The sequence below is a fragment of the Scyliorhinus torazame genome, chromosome 8 (genome assembly GCF_047496885.1).
Source record: "Scyliorhinus torazame isolate Kashiwa2021f chromosome 8, sScyTor2.1, whole genome shotgun sequence".
Classification (NCBI taxonomy): domain Eukaryota; kingdom Metazoa; phylum Chordata; class Chondrichthyes; order Carcharhiniformes; family Scyliorhinidae; genus Scyliorhinus; species Scyliorhinus torazame.
The window spans coordinates 271,254,763-271,274,256 of record NC_092714.1 but is presented as its reverse complement, the minus strand read 5'-3'; the positions used below and the strand labels follow the sequence as shown (position 1 = coordinate 271,274,256).

Here is a 19,494-nt window from a genome sequence, read left to right as displayed (position 1 = left end):
AAAATATCATCAAATTAAATATTAGAAAGACAGCCAGTGTCTTCATTATATGCCTCAAACTCCGGTCAGATCTAACACCTCCAAGCCCCTCTGTTGCTGCAACAGACTTTTAACCTATTATTTAACCTGGGCAACCTATTTGAACCTGGCTAAACATCTGACCCTGCATTTTCTCCTTCTCTGAGCCACTTATTTCCACCTTCGTTTCATCGGCCATCTCTTCCCTGCTTCAGATGACCTACTGAAATCCTCATCCTTGACGTTATCTCTAGACATCAAGAACAGATATTTCAATGCAGTCCTCACCTGCCCTCCTACCTTGTTCTCTCTTAAAACTTGAGCGCATCCAAACCTCTTCTGTCTGAACGGGACTTGGTGTGATTTTGAGCACAGCAGAATATTGGATGACCTCAAGTTGAGGGTAGAATGTGGAAGGCTAACCAGGAGTGCATTGAAATGGTCAAGTCTGGAGGTAACAAAGATGTGGATGAGTGTTTTAGCAGAAGTTAAGCTGAAGCAGGTGCAGAGTTGCTTAATGTTAGAGGTGAAAATAGGTTTTCTTAGTGATGGCAAAGATATGTGAGGATATCTTGGGAGCAAATATGACACCAACATCGCAAACCTCTTTCAGTCTGTTGCCAGCGAGTGTGATGGAGTCAGTAGCTGAGGAACAAAGTTTGTGAGGGAGACTGTAACAAGGGCATTGGCTGTCCCAGTATTTAGTTGGAGAAAATTTCTGCTCATCCAGTACTATGTTCAACAAACAATCTGACAATTTAGAGACAGACAGGGTTGGGAGAGTTGGTGAGACAGCCAAAACGCCCAAAACTATGTTTTTAACTTTAAAATTCTGCAGAGGGGTCGTATGTGGAGGTGTAGCTGTGCAGTTGCTCATGTGCCATATTTCAGAAAACTGCTATGTTGTATCCTGATTTAATATGGAACAAAATTGTGATTGTTTAATGTGGCTGACAGTGATTTACAATAATATTGTTAACATTATGCTGCTTCAGCTGTTACCCAGGGCTGTGAGCCCCAATGTTATTGTATGTGAGATTGTATTTGCATATTATGTGGAGAAAATGCACAGGGTTGTCGGGTGATGTAATAGTTTGGTTATGACAATAGGATTCTGCTTGCCCTCTGTGATTCTTCACCTGACAGGATATTTCTGTTCTTTGGTGTACCAACATGATGCTGCTGAGCAGGAAGCAAGGAAGCTCAGCTCGCAGCCAGTCTTACACTAGTATCACAGATTGATGGGGTAGACTGGGGCATGTCGGCCACCTAATATGGCTATACTATACATGCATGCGTCTTTAAAACTGAAAATTTGAACCAGTGCTATTTCTCCTTGTTATTTTCTTATTGTATGTGAAATGAGATTTGGCTTGCTGTCCACAGCAAGCTCTCAAGCTGCACAAAGAATTTCATGCTACATGTTTGACCACCCACTCGCGTTACAAATGATTTCCTGCTTCAGAATCCAAGATTTTTTTGTCATCTTATTAAATTCCTCTCTTTTCCACTTGAGAGGAAATCTGCCAAAAAGTAATGAGTACAACCGTTTCAACATTATTCACAATGCTTTCATATAATGAAAGCAAAAAAGAGGCCAACCACATTGGTTGTATATCATGCTCATCTCATCCGTCAGAACAATCTATGTTCAGTCTTTAGTTGATGGCCGACGCTTGTGCAGTTCTGTACATGTCCTGTATTGGTTTTCCTCAGGAGCTCTGCTTGGTCATAACATCTGCGAAGGGAGCATACAACGGGCACGAGCAAACAGGTAAGGGGGAACCTGCAGAAGTCTCAATTATTAACATCTCCAATTCATAGGCACCAAGTTCTAAGCTCATTTTAATTATTTTTAAATCTTCAGGACTGGTAGCAATGGTGTGTTCGTTCCAGGCGTTTAATGAAGTTCCTACCTATTATTATCCTTAACGGTGGTGAAGAAATAGCATTTGTGTTCTGGAAATATTTTCAACATTTTTAGTTCCTGCCCCCATCCCTGAATAGACAACCTTTTTGAATTGGTTGGTGAAAAGATCAGTCACTGCTGAAGATTTGAAGTATGTTAATCAGTTTATATCTGATATAGATTTTTGTGTTCCCAGATTTTGGAATGTTTAAATTTGTTCTAGACGTACAGAACATGGTATATTTAAAAAATATTCCGTGTCCAACAATTCCAGTATTAGGCTGTATTGTTATTTTGTTACTGACATATTCTATTGTTACTAAGGAGAACCCAAAAGTAGATCTTAAATAGGTCATCCTACATCAGGAGTCAATGGATGATATTCCACCGATGGGTGCAATTTCATAAATGTTCATTGATTCACTGATGTGTTTAGGGTCATAGCCCTCTTTGCAGATCAGTAAAACACTTGCATTGGTTCTTATTGTAATTTTGGATTGGCCAAATGTAATCTGGATCAGAGCTCGGGTTTCGTCATGTTGGGTAAAAATGGCCAATGGAAAGAAGAGCAGCATCGAAAACCAGCACAACAGTGGAAATGAGAAAATGAGTCGGCATCATAATATGTTGTATTTTCCTAATGCCTACACGTGCAAGTTACAATATCATTAAGAGGGTGGAGAGGGAAAGTGACGTAACGGCTAAAGGGGGTACAAATGTAACCTGAATATATTTTAAAAAATGTTCCAATTTCCCTTCCCTGAAATTAATCTCTCAAATTCAAACCTGAGACGTCATGGGACTGTGGTTAGGTACCCCCTCAATAATTGTTACACGATGTGCATGTCAACCAAGTATTTGTTTAATAATAATCTTTATGGTGGATATTAGCAATGCCTCAACTAGTCAAATAAGTTGACAAATATCTAAGTAGGGAAATATGAAATTGCAGAATTTCAATAGGCTGCAAGGTATAAACATAGCATTGTTACCATCACTTTGATGAAGTTACTCACGTAGATTGATATAGATTATATAGCACAACCAAGAGCCTATTAAGCAGTAGATTTATAACGAGTAACTGTTCATGTGGAAATGGAAATGTTTATGGAATTCAGGAAATCATAAATGAGATGCAGTGGAAAGGATTTTGCTCTTGTGTGACCAGGGAACTGACTACTTCATAGTCTTACCAGTCTACATTTAAAATTTACATCTGCTATCTCTTCCCATTTGGTTTGAACGTAATGGTGCTTTGTGGAATATGCTTCCTGTTCAAGCAGCTATCCTTCAATCACCCATGCCTCTATTCTTTACATATAGATATATTTGCGAGATGGATTGGGATGGGGGCAACAGAGAGACTAATTTTATTAACCTGACGTCCATTCATAGATATTGCCAGTTTGATACAAATAGTGGTAGGATTTGGAATTCTTAGCTTCCCTAACAAGCGTAAGGGGAAAGGTTATAGTCTAAAGTAGGTTATGGTGCATGTTTGTGAGTACACAAAGTGCGGCAAATAAAATCGCTGAGTTCCAGGCACAGATGTCCACGTGGAAATAGTTTCTGGCGATATCGTAGACTTAGCTCCAAGAAGGGCAGAACTGGGTGTTAAACGTTCCTTATTGAGTGCCCAACATGAAACAGCATTTGATAAGGTGCTGCACAAAAGGTTAATACACAAGGTAAGATCACATGGGATTGGGAAATATTTATTAGTCTGGATAGAAGACTGATTAACTGACAAGGCAGAGAGTCGGGTTAAATGGGTCTTTTTCTGGTTGGCAAGATGTAACTAGTGGAAAGCCATGGGGTTCAGTCCTCAACTATTTACAATGTATATTATGACTTGACTGTAGGGATAGACTATTTTTTAATCAAATTGGCAGATGACGCTAAAATAGGTGGGATAGTAAGTTGCAATGAGGAAAGAAGAAATTTATAAGTGGATATAGATTAGACGAAGGCCAACATTTGGCAGGAGTTTAATATGGATGAGAGTGAGGTTATCCATAGAAAGGCAACTTAAATGGGGCGAAATGGTGGCCCAGTAGTTAGCACTGCTGCCTCATGGCGTCAAGGACGCGGGTTCGATCTTGGGTCACTGTCCGGGTGGAGTTTGTACATCGTCTGCGTGGGTCTCAACCCCACAGCCCAAAGTGTGCAGTGTAGGCGGACTGGCCATGCTAAATTGCCCATTAATTGGGGAAAAAAGAATTGGGTACTCCAAATGTATTTAAAAAAGGGGGGAGAAACTTCAGAGTGCTTCGGTGCAGAGGGAGCTGGGTGTCCTCGTGCATGAATGGCAGAAAAATAGTCGGCAGGTGCAGCAGGTGATATGGAAGGCAAATGGAATTTAAGCTTTTATAGCTAAAGGAATAGAGTATAAAAGTAGGGAAGTGTTGCTGCAACTGTACAAGGCATTTGTCATACCATATCTGGAGTATTGTGCATGGTTTTGGTCCTGTTATTGGAGGAGGGATGTAGTTGCATTAGAGGAGTTCAGACGAGGTTCATTAGATTGATATCCAGGGATGAGTGGCTATTGAGCAGTTTAGGCCTATACACTCGAGTTTAGAAGAATGAGAGGAGATCTAATTGAGGCATATAAGATGATAAAAAGTATCGACAAAATTAGATCTAGCGCAGATGCTTCCTCTTGTGGGGCATTTTTGAGGAAAAAAGGTAGCAGATTTAAAACAAAGGTGAGAAGAAATTGCTTCTCGAAGAACCGTGAATCGGTGGAATTCACTACCCCAGAGTTCGGTGGATGCTGGGAAATGGAGTAAATTTGAGGAGCTGGATTTAATTAGTGAAGGGATATGGAGAACGGGCAGAAAAGTGGAGTTGAGGCAGAGAGGAGATCAGCCACGATCGTACTGAATGGCGAAGCTGACTCGAGGGGCTGAATTGCCTACTCCTGCATTCTTATGTTATATTCGTGGCTACAAGTTGATCAGAAAAGAGGGAGGGATGCCAGTATTGATTAAGGAAAACATTGCAGTATTGGGAGTGAGAGTTTGTCCCACAAACGTTGAGGACACTCTATTTGGCTAAAGAAGAAAAGGTGCAGATACATTGCCCAGTGTAGCATATAGGCCACCAAATAATGGGAAAGATGTACAGGAAAAAAATTACAAGGGAATTAGAGGTGCAAGATTCATAGAGCAGTTATAATGGAGGATTTTATTTAACCGAATATAGACTTGGATCATCGGAGTGTAAAGGGCAGAAATGGGCAAAATTTACAGGAACTTTTTATAGGATGTTTCCAGCCCAACGAGAGAGAAGGCACTGCTAGATCTGATTCTTGTGAGTGAGGTGGGTCAAGTGGATCAAGTGGCAGTATGAGATAATTGAGGGGGCAGTGATCATTGTGTCATAAGGTTTAGGTTGGCTGTGGAAAAGGACATGGAACATCCATTAACAATGCATTAGAGGCAGCACGGTGGCCCAGTGGGTCAGCACTGCGGCCTCACGGCACTGAGGTCTCAGGTTCGATCCCGGCTCTGGGTCACTGTCCGTGTGGAGTTTGCACATTCTCCCCGTGTTTGCGTGGGTTTCGCCCCCACAACCCAAAAATGTGCAAGCTAGGTGGATTGGCCACGTTAAATTGCCCCTTAATTGGAAAAAATAAATTCGGTACTCTAAATTTTAAAAAAAAAACAATGCATTAAAAATAGTTCAGGGAAGGTTCACTAGACTGATACCTGGGATTGGGGTGGGGAATGATATTTTAAGGAAAGGTTGCACAGATTGGTCCTTTATCCATTGGAGATTGAGAGGTGATCTTATTGAAACCTATCGGCTCCCGAAGGTTGGGTTCTGAAAGGATATTTCCCCTTGTAGGAGAGTCTAGAACTAGGGCTCAGTTTAAAAAATGTTGGGTCTCCCGTTTAAGACTGCAATGATAAGAATTATTTCTAAGAGTCATGAATCTTTGGAACTCTCTTTCCTCGAGAGTGGTGGAGACCATAGGATATAGGAGCAGAATTAGGATATTTGGCCCATCGAGTCTACTTCGCCATTCAATCATGGCTGATATGTTCCTCAACCCATTCCCTTAATCAAGAACACCAGATTTGTGCTTGAGGTGCTGTTACCAGGGCTACAGAGCAAGAGCTGGAAGGTGAAATTGAACAGTCCTTTCTTAGAACATAGGAGCTAATTGTAGGTAATTTAGCCTCGAGCCTGCTCCGCCATTCAATATGATCATGGTTGACCTTAGCACGGCCTCATCTCCGTTGTCCTGCCTGTTCTCTGTAACCCTTCAAGCCATCACTAATTAAAAATCTAATTCCTTCTTACATTTACTCACTGTCCCAGCAGCCAACGCACTCTGGGGTAGCAAATTCCACCGATTCACAACCCTTTGGGAGAAGAAGTTTCTTTTCATCACTGTTTTAAATTTGCTACCCCTTATCCTGAGACTATGACCTCTCATTCCAGAATGCCCCCAAGAGGAAGCATCCTATCCACGTCTACTTTATCTATAGCTTTTATCATTTTGTATAGCTCAATATGATCTCTCCTCATTCTTCTAAATTCATAGAGAGTATAGACCTAAACTGCTCAATCTCTCCATAAAACAAACCCCTCATCAATCCAGTGGACCTCCTCTGCACTGCCTCCAGTGCCACTACATCTTTCCTCAAAAAAGGGGACCAAAACTGTGCACAGTAGTCCAGGTGCGATCTCGCCTTGTACAGTTGCACAAGTTACCTTTATACTCTATTCCTTTAGCTATAAATGCCAACATTCTATTCGCTTTCTTTATTACCTGCTGTACCTGCATGCTAGGTTTCTGCGACTCGCGCACGAGGACACCTAGATCTCTCTGCACCGAATCACCCCAAAGTGTCTCCCTATTTAGATAAGTTGCCGTCCCATTTTTCTGACCAAAATGGATGACCTCACACGTATCCACATTAAACTCCATCTGCCACATTTTGGCCCACTCACCTATTCTATCTATATCCATTTATAAGGTTCTTATTTCCTCAATGTAACTTACTGTTCCATCTATTTTAGTGTCATCTGCAGATGATAGAACCTTCTGTCCCTTTATCCAAGTCGTTAATGTAGATTGTTAATAGTTGGTGCCCAAGGAACGAACCCTGTGGCACCCCCCAATTACATCTTGCCACCCAGAAAAAGATACATTTATCCCACATTTCTGTCTTCTGTCCGTCAGCCAGTCCTCTATCCAAGCTAATAAATTATTCCCAATCCCATGTGATCTAACCTTGTGTATTAACCTGTGTGGCACCGTATCAAACTTTCTGGAAGACCAGATATATTACATCTACAGGATCCCATTATCCATTTGGCTTGTTACATCTTTGAAAAATTCTAGCAAATTAGTTAAGCATGATTGACCCTTCATAAAACCATGCTGACTCTGATGGATTGCGTTTTGACTTTCCAAATATCCTGACATTACTTGCTTACTAATGGATTCTAACAATTTCCCAACAACAGATGTTAAACTAGCTGGTCTGTAATTTCCTACATTCTGCCTCCCTTTTTAATAAGGATGTTTGTTACATTAGCATTTTTCCAATCCACTGGAACCTTTCCTATGTCCAGGGAAATTTGGAATATTATAACCAATAGATACACTATCTCCGCTGCCACTTTCTTTAGCAACCTAGGATGTCTGCCGTCAGGCCCTGGGGACCTGTCTGCCTTCAATCCCAATAGTTTGTTGAATACTGTTTCCCTATTGATAATTGTTCTAAGTTCGACCCTTTCTATTTTTGAATTACCCGTTTCTATATGGATGGTGCTAGTCTTCTCCACTGGGAAAACTTAGGCAAAATATAGATTTAGCACCTCTGCCATTTCTGTGTTCTCCACTATTTCTTAATATAAATTTAGAGTAGCCAATTTTTTTTTTTCCAATGAAGGGAAAATTTAGCATGGCCAACCTGCTCTGTACATCTTTGGGTTGTGGGGGTGAGACCCACGCAGACACTGGAGTATGTGCAAACTCCACACAGACAGTGACCTGGGGCCGGGATCGAATCCGGGTCCTCAGTGCCACCGTGCCGCCCTTTGTGTTCTCCACTATTAACCCTCCGACATTCACTTGAGTGACTTCCCTTTTATGTACTTATAGAAGCTTTTGCTATCCTTTTTGATATTTTGCACTAGCTTTCTTTCGTAATTTATCTTGGCTCTTTTTATCACTTTTTTTAAGCAATTCTTTGTTTCGAATTTTCCGAATCTTGCAGCCTGCCACTGGCCTCTGCAACATGGTGTATCTTAGTTTTTGTCTTTATATTGTCCTTGATGTCCTTGCTTAGCCATAGATGTTTCTTCACTCCATGATAGCACAGTGGTTAGCACTGTTGCTTCACAGCGTCAGGGGCCTGGGTTCAATTCTCGGCTTGGGTCACTCTGTGCAGAGTCTGCACGTTCTCCCCGTGTCTGCGTGGGTTTCCTCCGGGTGCTCTGGTTTCGTCCCGAAAGACTTGCTTGTTAGGTGAATTGGACATTCTAAATTCTGTCTCCGTGTACCCGAACAAGCGCCGGAATGTGGCGACGAGGGGATTTTCACCGTAACTTCACTGCAGTGTTAATGTAAGCCTACTTGTGACAATAATAAAGATTACTATTATTATTGTCTTTCTCTCTGGAATATATTTTAGTTGTGAGGAATTGAATATCTCCTTATATAACTGCCACTGCTCATTCACTGTCCCCCCTTTTAGCTTTCCTGGCGACTCTACCCGGGTCAAATTGTTCTCATTCCTATGTAATTACCTTTATTAATTCCAGAGCGCTAGAGTGGGACTCCACTGTCTCGCCCCCAAACTGAATTTTATTCCCTAGAGTATAAAAAATTATTTTGTTTCTTATAAATTTAGAGCATCCAATTATTATTTTTTCCAATTAAGGGAAATTTAGCATTGCCAATCCACCTACCTTGCAGATCTTTGGGTTGAGGGGACAGACCCACGCAGACACGGGGAGAATGTGCAAACTCCACACGGACAGTGGCCCAGGGCCAGGAGCGAACGTGGGACATCGGCGCCGTGTGTCGGCATTGCTAACCACTGTAAAACCATGCTGCCCCTCCTTCGAGTATGAGATGATCAATGAATCCCTCTTTATTACACAATACCAAATCCAGAGTAACCTGCTCCCTGATTGGTTCGACAACATATTGCCCAAGAAGCAATCCCTAATGACGGTAATTTAATATTTTTAAGTAAGAAGTAGATCCATTCTTGACTAACAGGGCTGTCTGACTAACAAGGGAGTTGGGGGTAGGTGGAATATGGAGTTGAGACCACATTAATTCAGTCATGAACTCCAACCAGCACAGTGGTGCAGTGGTTAGCACTGCTGCCTCACGGCGCCGAGGTCCCAGGTTCGATCTTGGCTCTAGGTTACTGTCCATGGGCAGCACGGTAGCACAGTTGCTTCACAGCTCCAGGGTCCCAGATTTGATTCCCGGCTTGGGTCACTGTCTGTGCGGAGTCTGCGCGTTCTCCCTGTGTCAGCGTAGGTTTCCTCCCGGTGCTCCGGTTTCCTCCCACTGTCCAAAGATGTGCAGGTTAGGTGGATTGGCCATGGTAAATTGCCCTTAGTGTCCAAAATTGCCCTTAGTGTTGGGTGGGGTTGCTGGGTTATGGGGTTAGGGTGGAGGTGTGGGCTTAAGTGGCGTGCTCTTTCCAAAGGCAGACTCGATGGGCCAAATGACCTCCTGCAGTGTAAATTCTATGATTCTATGTGGAGTTTGCACTTTCTCCCCGTGTTTCGCTCCCACTACCCAAAAGGATGGGCAGGATAGGTGGATTGGCCATGCTAAATTGTCCCTTTTTTGGAAAAAAAAGTGGGCACTCTAAATTTATTTTAAAAATTAAAATTCAGCCATGAACTTATTGAATGGCAGAGCAGACACGAGAGGCCAAAAGGTCTACTCTTAATTGGAATGATTGTATTTAATCTAGAGTTAGAATAATTAACTGAGGGAATGTCAACTTCAGTGGGAGGGGAGAATAGATTTGACCCAGATGAAAGACCAGGTAAGGATGGCAAATTTCCTTCCCTTAAGGGCAACAGTGAACCAGATGTGTTTCTACCACAATCAATGATAGTTTCATGGTCACCATTACTGAGACCAGCTTTCACTCCAGATTTATTAATGGAATTTATATTTCAGCTGTCTCCAGAGTATTATCCTACGAGCCCAGTGACATTACCACTGTGCCACCATTTAATGCATTTTGGAAGGTCTAATGCAGGTAGGTAATATACAGTGAATGGTAGAACCCTCAAGAGTATTGGAAGTCAGAGAGATCTAGGAGTACAGGTCCACAGGTCACTGAAAGGGGCAACACAAGTGGAGAAGGTAGTCAAGAAGACATACGGCATGCTTGCCTTCATTGGCCGGGGCATTGAGTATAAGAATTGGCAAGTCATGTTGCAGCTGTATAAACCCTTAGTTAGGCCACACTTGGAGTATAGTGTTCAATTCTGGTTGCCATACTACCAGAAGGATGTGGAGGCTTTAGAGAGGGTGCAGAAGAGATTTACCAGAATGTTGCCTGGTATGGAGGGCATTAGCTATGAGGAGCGGTTGAATAAACTCGGTTTGTTCTCACTGGAACGACGGAGGTTGAGGGGCGACCTGATAGAGGTCTACAAAATTATGAGGGGCATAGACAGAGCGGATAGTCAGAGGCTTTTCCCCAGGGTAGAGGGGTCAATTACTAGGGGGCATAGGTTTAGAGTGGATGTACGAGGCAAGTTTTTTTACACCGAGGGTAGTGGGTGCCTGGAACTCGCTACCGGAGGAGGTGGTGGAAGCAGGGGCGATAGTGACATTTAAGGGGCATCTTGACAAATACATGAATAGAGGGATACGGACCCAGGAAGTGTAGAAGATTGTAGTTTAGTCGGGCAGCATGGTCGGCACAGGCTTGGAGGGCCGAAGGGCCTGTTCCTGTGCTGTACATTTCTTTGTTCTTTGTTCTATTGCCCTGAATAATGGAGGAGGAGGTAGTTCAGACAAGAAGAGTTAAACATATTAATAGAGGAGGTATTGGATACACTGTCTGTATTTAAAGTTGATAAGATGCCAGGACTAGATGAGATACATGCAAGGATACTAAGGGATGCTAGATTGCAGATAATGATCATGATTTTTCAATCTTCCTTCGGCTCACGGGTAATGCTAGTGGTCTGGCGAATTGCATATGTTACACCCTTGTTCATAAAGGTGCAAAGATAAGCCAAGCACCAAGACACCAATCTGTTTAACCTCTGTGATATGGAAGCTTCTAGAAATGATAATTTGAGGCAAAATTGAAAGTCATTTGGGCAAACCTGGGTTAATTAAGGGAAAAAAGACAAAATTGTACTCACCTCTACTCGTTCCAGACACTCACCACACTCTGTGTGAACTCTCTGTGGACCCTTTTGTATCTCTCCCCTCTCACTTAAACCTATGTCCTCTAGTTTTAGACTCCCCTACCTTTGGGAAAAGATGTTGACTTGTTAACGAAAATTGTGGTTAAGTAACTTCCTTGTTTTTAAATAAATTTAGAGTACTCAATTCATGTTTTCCAATTAAGGGCAATTTAGCGAGGTCAATCCACTTACCCTGCACATCTTTGGGTTGTGGAAGCAAAACCCACGCATATACGGGGAGACTGTGCAAACTCTACACGGACAGTGATCCAGAGCCGGGATCGAACCTGGGACCTCGGTGCCGTGAGGCGGCAGTGCTAACCACTGTGCCACCGTGCTGCCCTTGCTTGAGTTTTGATAAGGTAACAGAGGCTTGGTGTAAGTGGATTTCAGAAAGCATTGATAAAATGCCTTGCAACAGACTTGTGAGCAAAACCCAAGCTCATGGAGTAAAGGGAACAGTTTCAACATGGATATAAAATTGGCTGAGTGACAGGAAACAGGAGTTTTATAGATTGGAAGAAGATTTACAGTAGAATTGCCCAGGGATTGGTGTTAAGACTCCTTTTCTTCCTGACGTATATTAATGACCTAGAATTTTGTGTGTTGTGGTATAATTTCAACATTTGTGGATGATACAAAACTTGGAAGAATTGTGAGGTGGATGGCATAGAACTTCAAAAGGACATAGATAAGTTGATGGCATGGGCGGGCAAGTTGCAGATGCAAAGAAGTGTGAAGTGATTCATCTTTGTAAGAAGAACATGGAGAGAACATATAAAGGGTGCAACAATGAAATGGGTGGAGGATCAGATGGACCTGGGTGTATATGTGCTTAAATCATTGAAGACGGCAGGGCGGGGTGAGTGCTGTTAATAAAACATGCGGTATCCTAGGCTTTATTAATAGGGGCATATAGTACAAAACAAGGAAGTTATATTAAACCTGCATTAGCACTGGCTTGGCCTCAACTGGAGTATCAGGTACAGTCTGTACACCACACTTTAAGTAAATGTGAAGGCATTAGAGAGAGTGCAGAAGAGATTCACGAGGATGTTTACAGGGATGAGGAACTTCTGTTAAGTTGAGAGGAGATTTGACAGTGCTCTCAAAAATCATGAGGGGTCTGGATAGAGCAGATCGGGAGAGACGTCCCATTAGTGGAAGGATTGAGAACCAGTGGGCACAGATTTAAGGTAATTGGCAAAAGAAGCAATGGAGACATGAAAATGGTTTTCACTCAGTGAGTGGTTAGGATGTGGAATGCACTGCCTGAGAGTGTGGGGAAGATAAGCTCAAGAGGCATTTGAGAGAATTGGATTATTATCTGAAAAGGCAGAATGTGCAGGACCATGTGGGGAGACGGAGTGATTCTAGGGAAATTGCTCATTCATAGAGCCAGCACAGACATGACAACTTTCTGTCATTCCATTATAGGCCAGAGGTTGACACAGATCCAACCATATTTGTATATCTCATTAACACCTTGTAGTACATTATCCAATCAAGTCTTGTTATGTATCTTTTAATTTTCTCATGGTGGGAGTTCAGTAAGGAGGGTTGACAAATACCCAAACCTATGCAGGATGATGAAAATATAAATTCTCCTCAAGCCTGTAACGCTTGCATCAGATGGGGGTGTTGTACTCCTGAAATCGCTTGACCTGGAAGCTAACCATACTTGCTAGCTATTAAAACTTCTGATCAAGTGGAGTTACTGTCTTTAATCAGCGTTGCACAATAATAGAGCATTAATATGCTTGACATAACTTTCTGCATTGACTGGTATTGGAATTTCATCACCATTTTATTGTTCCATTATACTGTTGTCTCCCATACAAATTCAACACGAGAATTAATATATGGAGTGCTTCTTGTTAATATGTAGATAGGAAGCCTAGCCTTTGGTGAATTTTGACTTTTAGTGAAGTATACCTATGTTGGCCCATTTGGTATGAGTTAGAAAACCCCACACAGCAATTGGAAAATGCCAGCGTTGAAATTTTCTCAATTTAATGGACATTGATAGATGTTAGTTAGGAAATTGTCTGAATTTGGAAACTCCATTTTGAGCGTAAGAAATAGGAACAGACAGAGGCCAGTTGGCTCTTGCGGTTCTCCGTTGTTCAGCATGGTCATAGCATATCTTCCAATCTACCCCACTTTCTGGCTCTATCCCCATTTCCTTTATTCGCCTGGTGTCCCAATATCCATTAATCTTCAACTTGAATATACACAACAACGGAAGACCCACTGTGCACTTGTGTAGAGAATGCCAACGATTTACAACCCACTGAGCGAAAAGGTTATTTTCCCCTTGTCAGTCCTACAACACCTTATCCTGAGGCTGTAACCTCTAGTTCTAGATTCTGCTGCCGGGGAAAATAAAAGTGAGCAATGTTCAACAGCAACTTGCTTTTATAAAGTACCTTCAATTATAACAAATGTCCCTGGTACTTGACAAAAATAATTAGAACTGGTTAAAAAGCTAAACAAATGGAAGGGTGCGTTTCTGAATGGAGGGTTGTGACTATTGGTGTTCTGCAGGGATCAGAGCTAGGACCTTGCTGTTTGTAGTATGTATAAATGATTTGGAGGAAAATTAACCGACCTGATTAGTAAGTTTGCGGACGACTCAAAGGTTGGTGGAATTGCAGATAGCGATGAGGACTGTCCGAAATGAAATGAAAATCGCTTATTGTCACAAGTAGGCTTCAAATGAAGTTACTGTGAAAAGCCAGGAAAGAGAAGAGATCAGTTGGAGACTTGGGCGGAGAGATGGCAGATGGAGTTTAATCCGGACAAATGTGAGGTAATGCATTTTGAAAGGTGGGAAATATATAGTAAATGTAAAACTTGGGAGTATTGACAGGCAGAGATGTCTGGGTGTACAGCTCCACAGCTCACCAACATTGGCAACGTAGGTGGAGAAGGTAGTCAAGAAGGCATACGGCATGCTTGCCTGCATCGGCTGGGGCATTGAGTATAAAAATTGGTAAGTCATGCTGCATCTGTATAGAATTTTGCTAGAACTAGAAATTAGAGCCTCAGGATAAGGTGTTGTAGGACTGACGAGGGGGAAATAATCTTTTCACTCAGTGGGTTGCGAATCTTAGGAATTCTCGACACGTGCACAGTAGGTCATCCGTTGTTGAGAATATTCAAGATGAAGATTAATGGGCATTGGGACCCCAGGCGAATAAAGGCCACACTTGGAATATTGTGTTCAATTCTGGTCGCCACACTCCCAGAAGAATGTGGAGACTTTGGAGAAGGCGCAAAAGAGATTTACCAGGATGTTGCCTGGTATGGAGGGCTGTGAGGAGAGGCTGGATAAACTCGGTTTGTTCTCACTGGAATGATGGTGATTGAGGGGTGACCTGATAGAAGTCTACAACATTATGAGGGGCATGGACAGAGTGGTTAGTCGGAAGCTTTTTCCCAGGGTGGAAGAGTCAATTACTAGGGTACACAGGTTTACGGTGCGAGGGGCAAAGTTTAGAGGAGATGTACGAGGCAAGTTTTTTTTACACCGAGGGTAATCGGTGCCTGGAACTCGCTGCCGGAGGAGGTGGTGGAAGCAGGTACGATTGTGACGTTTAAGGGGCATCTTGACAAATACATGAATAGGATGGGAATAGAGGGATGCAGAGTCTGGAAGTGTAGAAGGGTTTAGAAGGGCCGCATGGCCGGTGTAGGTTTGGAGGGCCGAAGGGCCTGTTCCTGTGCTGTTTTTATTCTTAGAATGGTTAATCAATGGAGGGGGTGAGAGTTCAGAAGAGTTGTTTGTGAATTCATCTAAATGACTTAAAGGCTTTGTTGGGACTCGGGAATATACACAGAAGGTGAAGAGTCAGAACCGAAGCATACAAGAACATAGAACATTACAGCGCAGTACAGGCCCTTTGGCCACGATGTCGCGCCGACCTCTGAAACCACTCTAAAGCCTATCTACACTATTCCCTTATCATCCATATGTTGATCCAATGACCATTTGAATGCCCTTAGTGTTGGCGAGTCCACTACTGTTGCAGGCAGGGCGATCCACGCCCTTACTACTCGCTGAGTAAAGAACCTACCTCTGACATCTGTCCTATACCTATCTCCCCTCAATTTAAAGCTATGTCCCCTCGTGCTAGACATCACCATCCGAGGAAAAAGGCTCTCACTGTCCACCCTATCCAACCCTCTGATCATCTTGTATGCCTCAATTAAGTCACCTCTTAACCTTCTTCTCTCTAACGAAAACAGCCTCAAGTCCCTCAGCCTTTCCTCATAAGATATTCCCTCCATACCAGGCAACATTCTGGTAAATCTCCTCTGCGCCCTCTCCAATGCTTCCACATCCTTGCTATAATGCGGTGACCAGAATTGCACGCACTACTCCAAATGCGGCCACACCAGAGTTTTGTACAGCTGCAACATGACCTCATGGCTCCAAAACTCAATCCCTCTACCAATAAAAGCTAACACACCATACACCTTCTGAACAACCCTCTCAACCTGGGTGGCAACTTTCAGGGATCTATGTACATGGACACCGAGATCTCTCTGCTCATCCACACTGCCAAGAATCTTACCATTAGCCCAGCACTCTGTCTTCCTGTTATTCCTTCCAAAATGAATCACCTCACACTTTTCTGTATTAAACTCCATTTGCCACCTCTCAGCCCAGCGCTGCAGCTTATCTATGTCCCTCTGTAACTTGTAACATCCTTCCGCACTGTCCACAACTCCACCGACTTTAGTGTCATCTGCAAATTTACTCACCCATCCTTCTACGCCCTCCTCCAGGTCATTTATAAAAATGACAAACAGCAGTGGCCCCAAAACAGATCCTTGTGGTACACCACTAGTAAATGGACTCCAGTCTGAACATTTCCCATCAACCACCACCCTTTGTCTTCTTCCAGCTAGCCAATTTCTGATCCAAACTGCTAAATCACCCTGAATCCCATGCCTCCGTATTTTCTGCAGTAGCCTACCGTGGGGAACCTTATCAAACGCTTTACTGAAATCCATATACACCACATCAACTACTTTACCCTCATTCACCTGTTTGGTCACCTTCTCAAAGAACTCAACAAGTAGGTAAAAAAACCCAGCAGGTGATTGCAGAGAAAGGATGGGGTGAAGCTATGGGTGGATTTAAATGTGATTTTAAATGTAATGTACTGCGAGCCATTATATGTCTGTAAGGGTGATGAATGACTGGGAATGTACAATTGTAAGCGATTACATTTTGCATAAGTTAAATGTTTGTGGGAAATATCAGTTCAGCATGGAGGATGATGAAGAAATTAAGTTTTGAAGCAAAAGCATAGAAAAGATTTTGGTAGTGTGGTTGAGGCAGGTAGTGTTGGTGAGGTGGACATACATGGTTTTGCTGATGGAACCTTTGGAATTGCAAGCTCAGTTTTGGGATGAACAAGACACTAAGGCTCCATTAGCTTAGGCTAAGTGAATAGTTGAGGAGGCCGTTAGGCCACACGTCCAGGTAGTGGAGTTTCTGGCTGGGGTTGGAAACTGGGTTTGTGTTAAATTGAGCAAGGCTTTGACTCATCCATGACTTGGAAGTCTGAAAGCGGCAGGGGTTTGAAGGAAGTGACATTGAAGTAGAACTCTGTCATCGGTGTACAGACGAACCCTGAACACCATTAATGTGGATGACGTCATTAATAGATAGCATGTGGATGAGCAGGGAAGGTTCAGTATAGATCCTTGGAGGACTCAGAAAAGGCAGGTCGAGGAACCCACAATTCGAGGAATGGTAGTTGGAGAAAATCAATTTCTGCCCACTGCAAACTAAAAAGAATTCCCACTCATCAGGGAAAGGAAGTTTTACCAGGAACACGAGTTTTGTAAGCTTTGGTTTGATTTTGAATACACTGGATATAGGGATATGTATTGCTGACAAATTTATACTTTCAAAACCTTAAAGATTCAATCCTAGGATCTTGAAAAATTGAAGTATTTAAAAAGGTCATTTTTTCCAGACTGAATTAATTATTCCAGTGAATGTTATATATTCTAATGTTAAAATGTCTTTTATAGATCACTCTTTTATAGGTAGTACCATCAGCAGCATGTCAATTACTAGTGTTGGTGGAAATCTCTCATTAGGATTATATTTCCGATCAGCCAGAGAGTTGTGGTACCTGTCTTTAAAGAGCTGAAAATCCACCCCTCATGCTTGATTCCAAATTGTATCAAATTAGTGATGCTAACCTATGCTTGAAGGTAAGTACTTTTTTTACAGCAACAACTCACGGCTTAAATATTGTGACGCTCTTGCGAGAATAATACTGGCTTGAAAACTGCAAGACTTGTTACCATCAAAATTCTGAGAATCTAAGACTTGCAATATCTGTTGAAAATACATCAGCCAGTTGATATTTAGGAACTGGGCCCAGTAACCCATCAAGCCTGTCTACATTCAGTTTGATCATGGCCAATCTATATCGGGATTCCATTTACCGTGGATGCCAGTGTACTTTGCAGCCTCAGAAAACGGGTCGACACAGTGACCTGTGATACCCACTGTGGTTCTGTAACTCTTTCCTTACAAACCAATCAATTTCAGTTTTAAATTTCCAGTTGACACCCAACATCAACGGCTTTTTGTGGGAGAGAGTTCCAGATTTCCTCTAATTTGTTTGGAAAAAGTAGTTTCTGGCGTAATTCGCCCATGAAGTGCCAAGCTCTAATTTAACGATATATGCCCATTACTCCGGACTCGGAGAGGAAAGTTTCCATTCCTATCCTACCAATCCATAGAATTCCTACAGTGCAGAAGGAGGCTGTTCGGCCAATTGGATCTGCACCAACCCTCTGAAAGAACATCCGACCTAGTCTCACTCCCTCACTCTGTCCCTGTAACCCACCTAAGCTGCACATTGTTCAACACTGAGAAGCAATTTAGCGTGGCCAATCCACCTAACCTGCACATCTTTGGACTCCGAGTTAACCGGAGCACCGAGAGGAAACCCACGCAGACACGGGGACAAGCTGCAGACTCCACAGACATGTAATAGAATCTGGGTCCCTGGCAGCAGTACTAACAATTGTGCCGCTGTGCCATGCCACAGTGCCTTTATCAAATCTTTTATCACATGTAACATGTCAATTCAATTCTTTCCTTGGAACTGAAGTTGGGTTTATACATCAACCATATCTTCAAGATGCACTTGTGGCACAAAGTGAGACAAAGATTTACCAGGTGGTTAACTGAGGTTGAGTGTCTTGGGTTACAGGAAGATATAGACGGGATGGGCAAATGGGCGGATAAGTGACAGATGGAATTTAACCCTGAAAAGTGTGAGGTGATACACTTTGGAAGGAGTTATTTAACAAGTAAGTATTCAATGAAAGGTCTGACACTGGGAAATTCCGAAGAACAAAGGGACCGTGGCCCGTTAGTCCATGGATGTCTGAAGGGAGAAGGGCAGGTTAAAAGGGTGGTGAAAAAGGCATACAGGATGCTTGCTTTTATCTATCGTGGCCTAGATTACAAAAGCAGGGAGGTCATGATGGAGCTGTATGGAACTTTGGTGAGGCCACAGCTGGAGTTCTGTGTGCAATTCTGGTCGTCACATTATAGGAAGGATGTAATTGCATTGGAGGGGGGTGCAGAGATGATACATCAGAATGTTGCCTGGGATGGAACAAAAGAGAGGTCAGATAGGCTTGGGTTTTCTCTGGAGCATAGAAAACGAGGGGTGACATGATCGAGGTGTACAGGATTATGAGGGGCATGGACAGGGTTGATAGAGCAGCTGTTCTCAGTTGAAGAGTCAGTTACGAGGAGACACAAGTTCAAAGTGAGGGGTGGGAGATTTAGGGGGGGATTTGAGGAAAACCTTTTTACTCAGAGTGGAATGCACTGCCTGGGAGGCTGGTAGAAGCGGGTTGCCTCACATCCTTTAAAAGTACCTAGCGGAGTAACTGACACGTCATAACATTCAAGGCTATGGGCCAAGTGCTGGCAAGTGGGATTAGGTGGGTAGGTCAGGGCCTTTCATGCGTCGGTGCAGACTCGATGGGCTGAAGGGCCTCTTCTGCACTGTAGTATTCTGTTATTTTGTGATTTCAGGTTGATGACCTTTCATCTGATGAATGGTGACGAGAAACGTTTACTCTGT

The 19,494-nt window shown here is 42.8% G+C and overlaps 1 protein-coding gene across 7 annotated transcripts in view; it reads left to right on the top strand.

Moving 5' to 3' along the window:
- Positions 1-19,494, top strand: part of LOC140428638 (death-inducer obliterator 1-like) — a 208,984-nt gene that overhangs the window by 39,351 nt on the left and 150,139 nt on the right. Inside the window, exon 2 of one of the 7 annotated variants that reach the window (XM_072515309.1) lies at positions 1,735-1,792. The exons of the other annotated variants lie outside the window; for them this stretch is intronic. The gene's annotated coding sequence lies outside the window, so the exon portion shown is untranslated. The remainder of the gene's footprint in view (positions 1-1,734; positions 1,793-19,494) is intronic. 7 annotated transcript variants of the gene reach the window in all.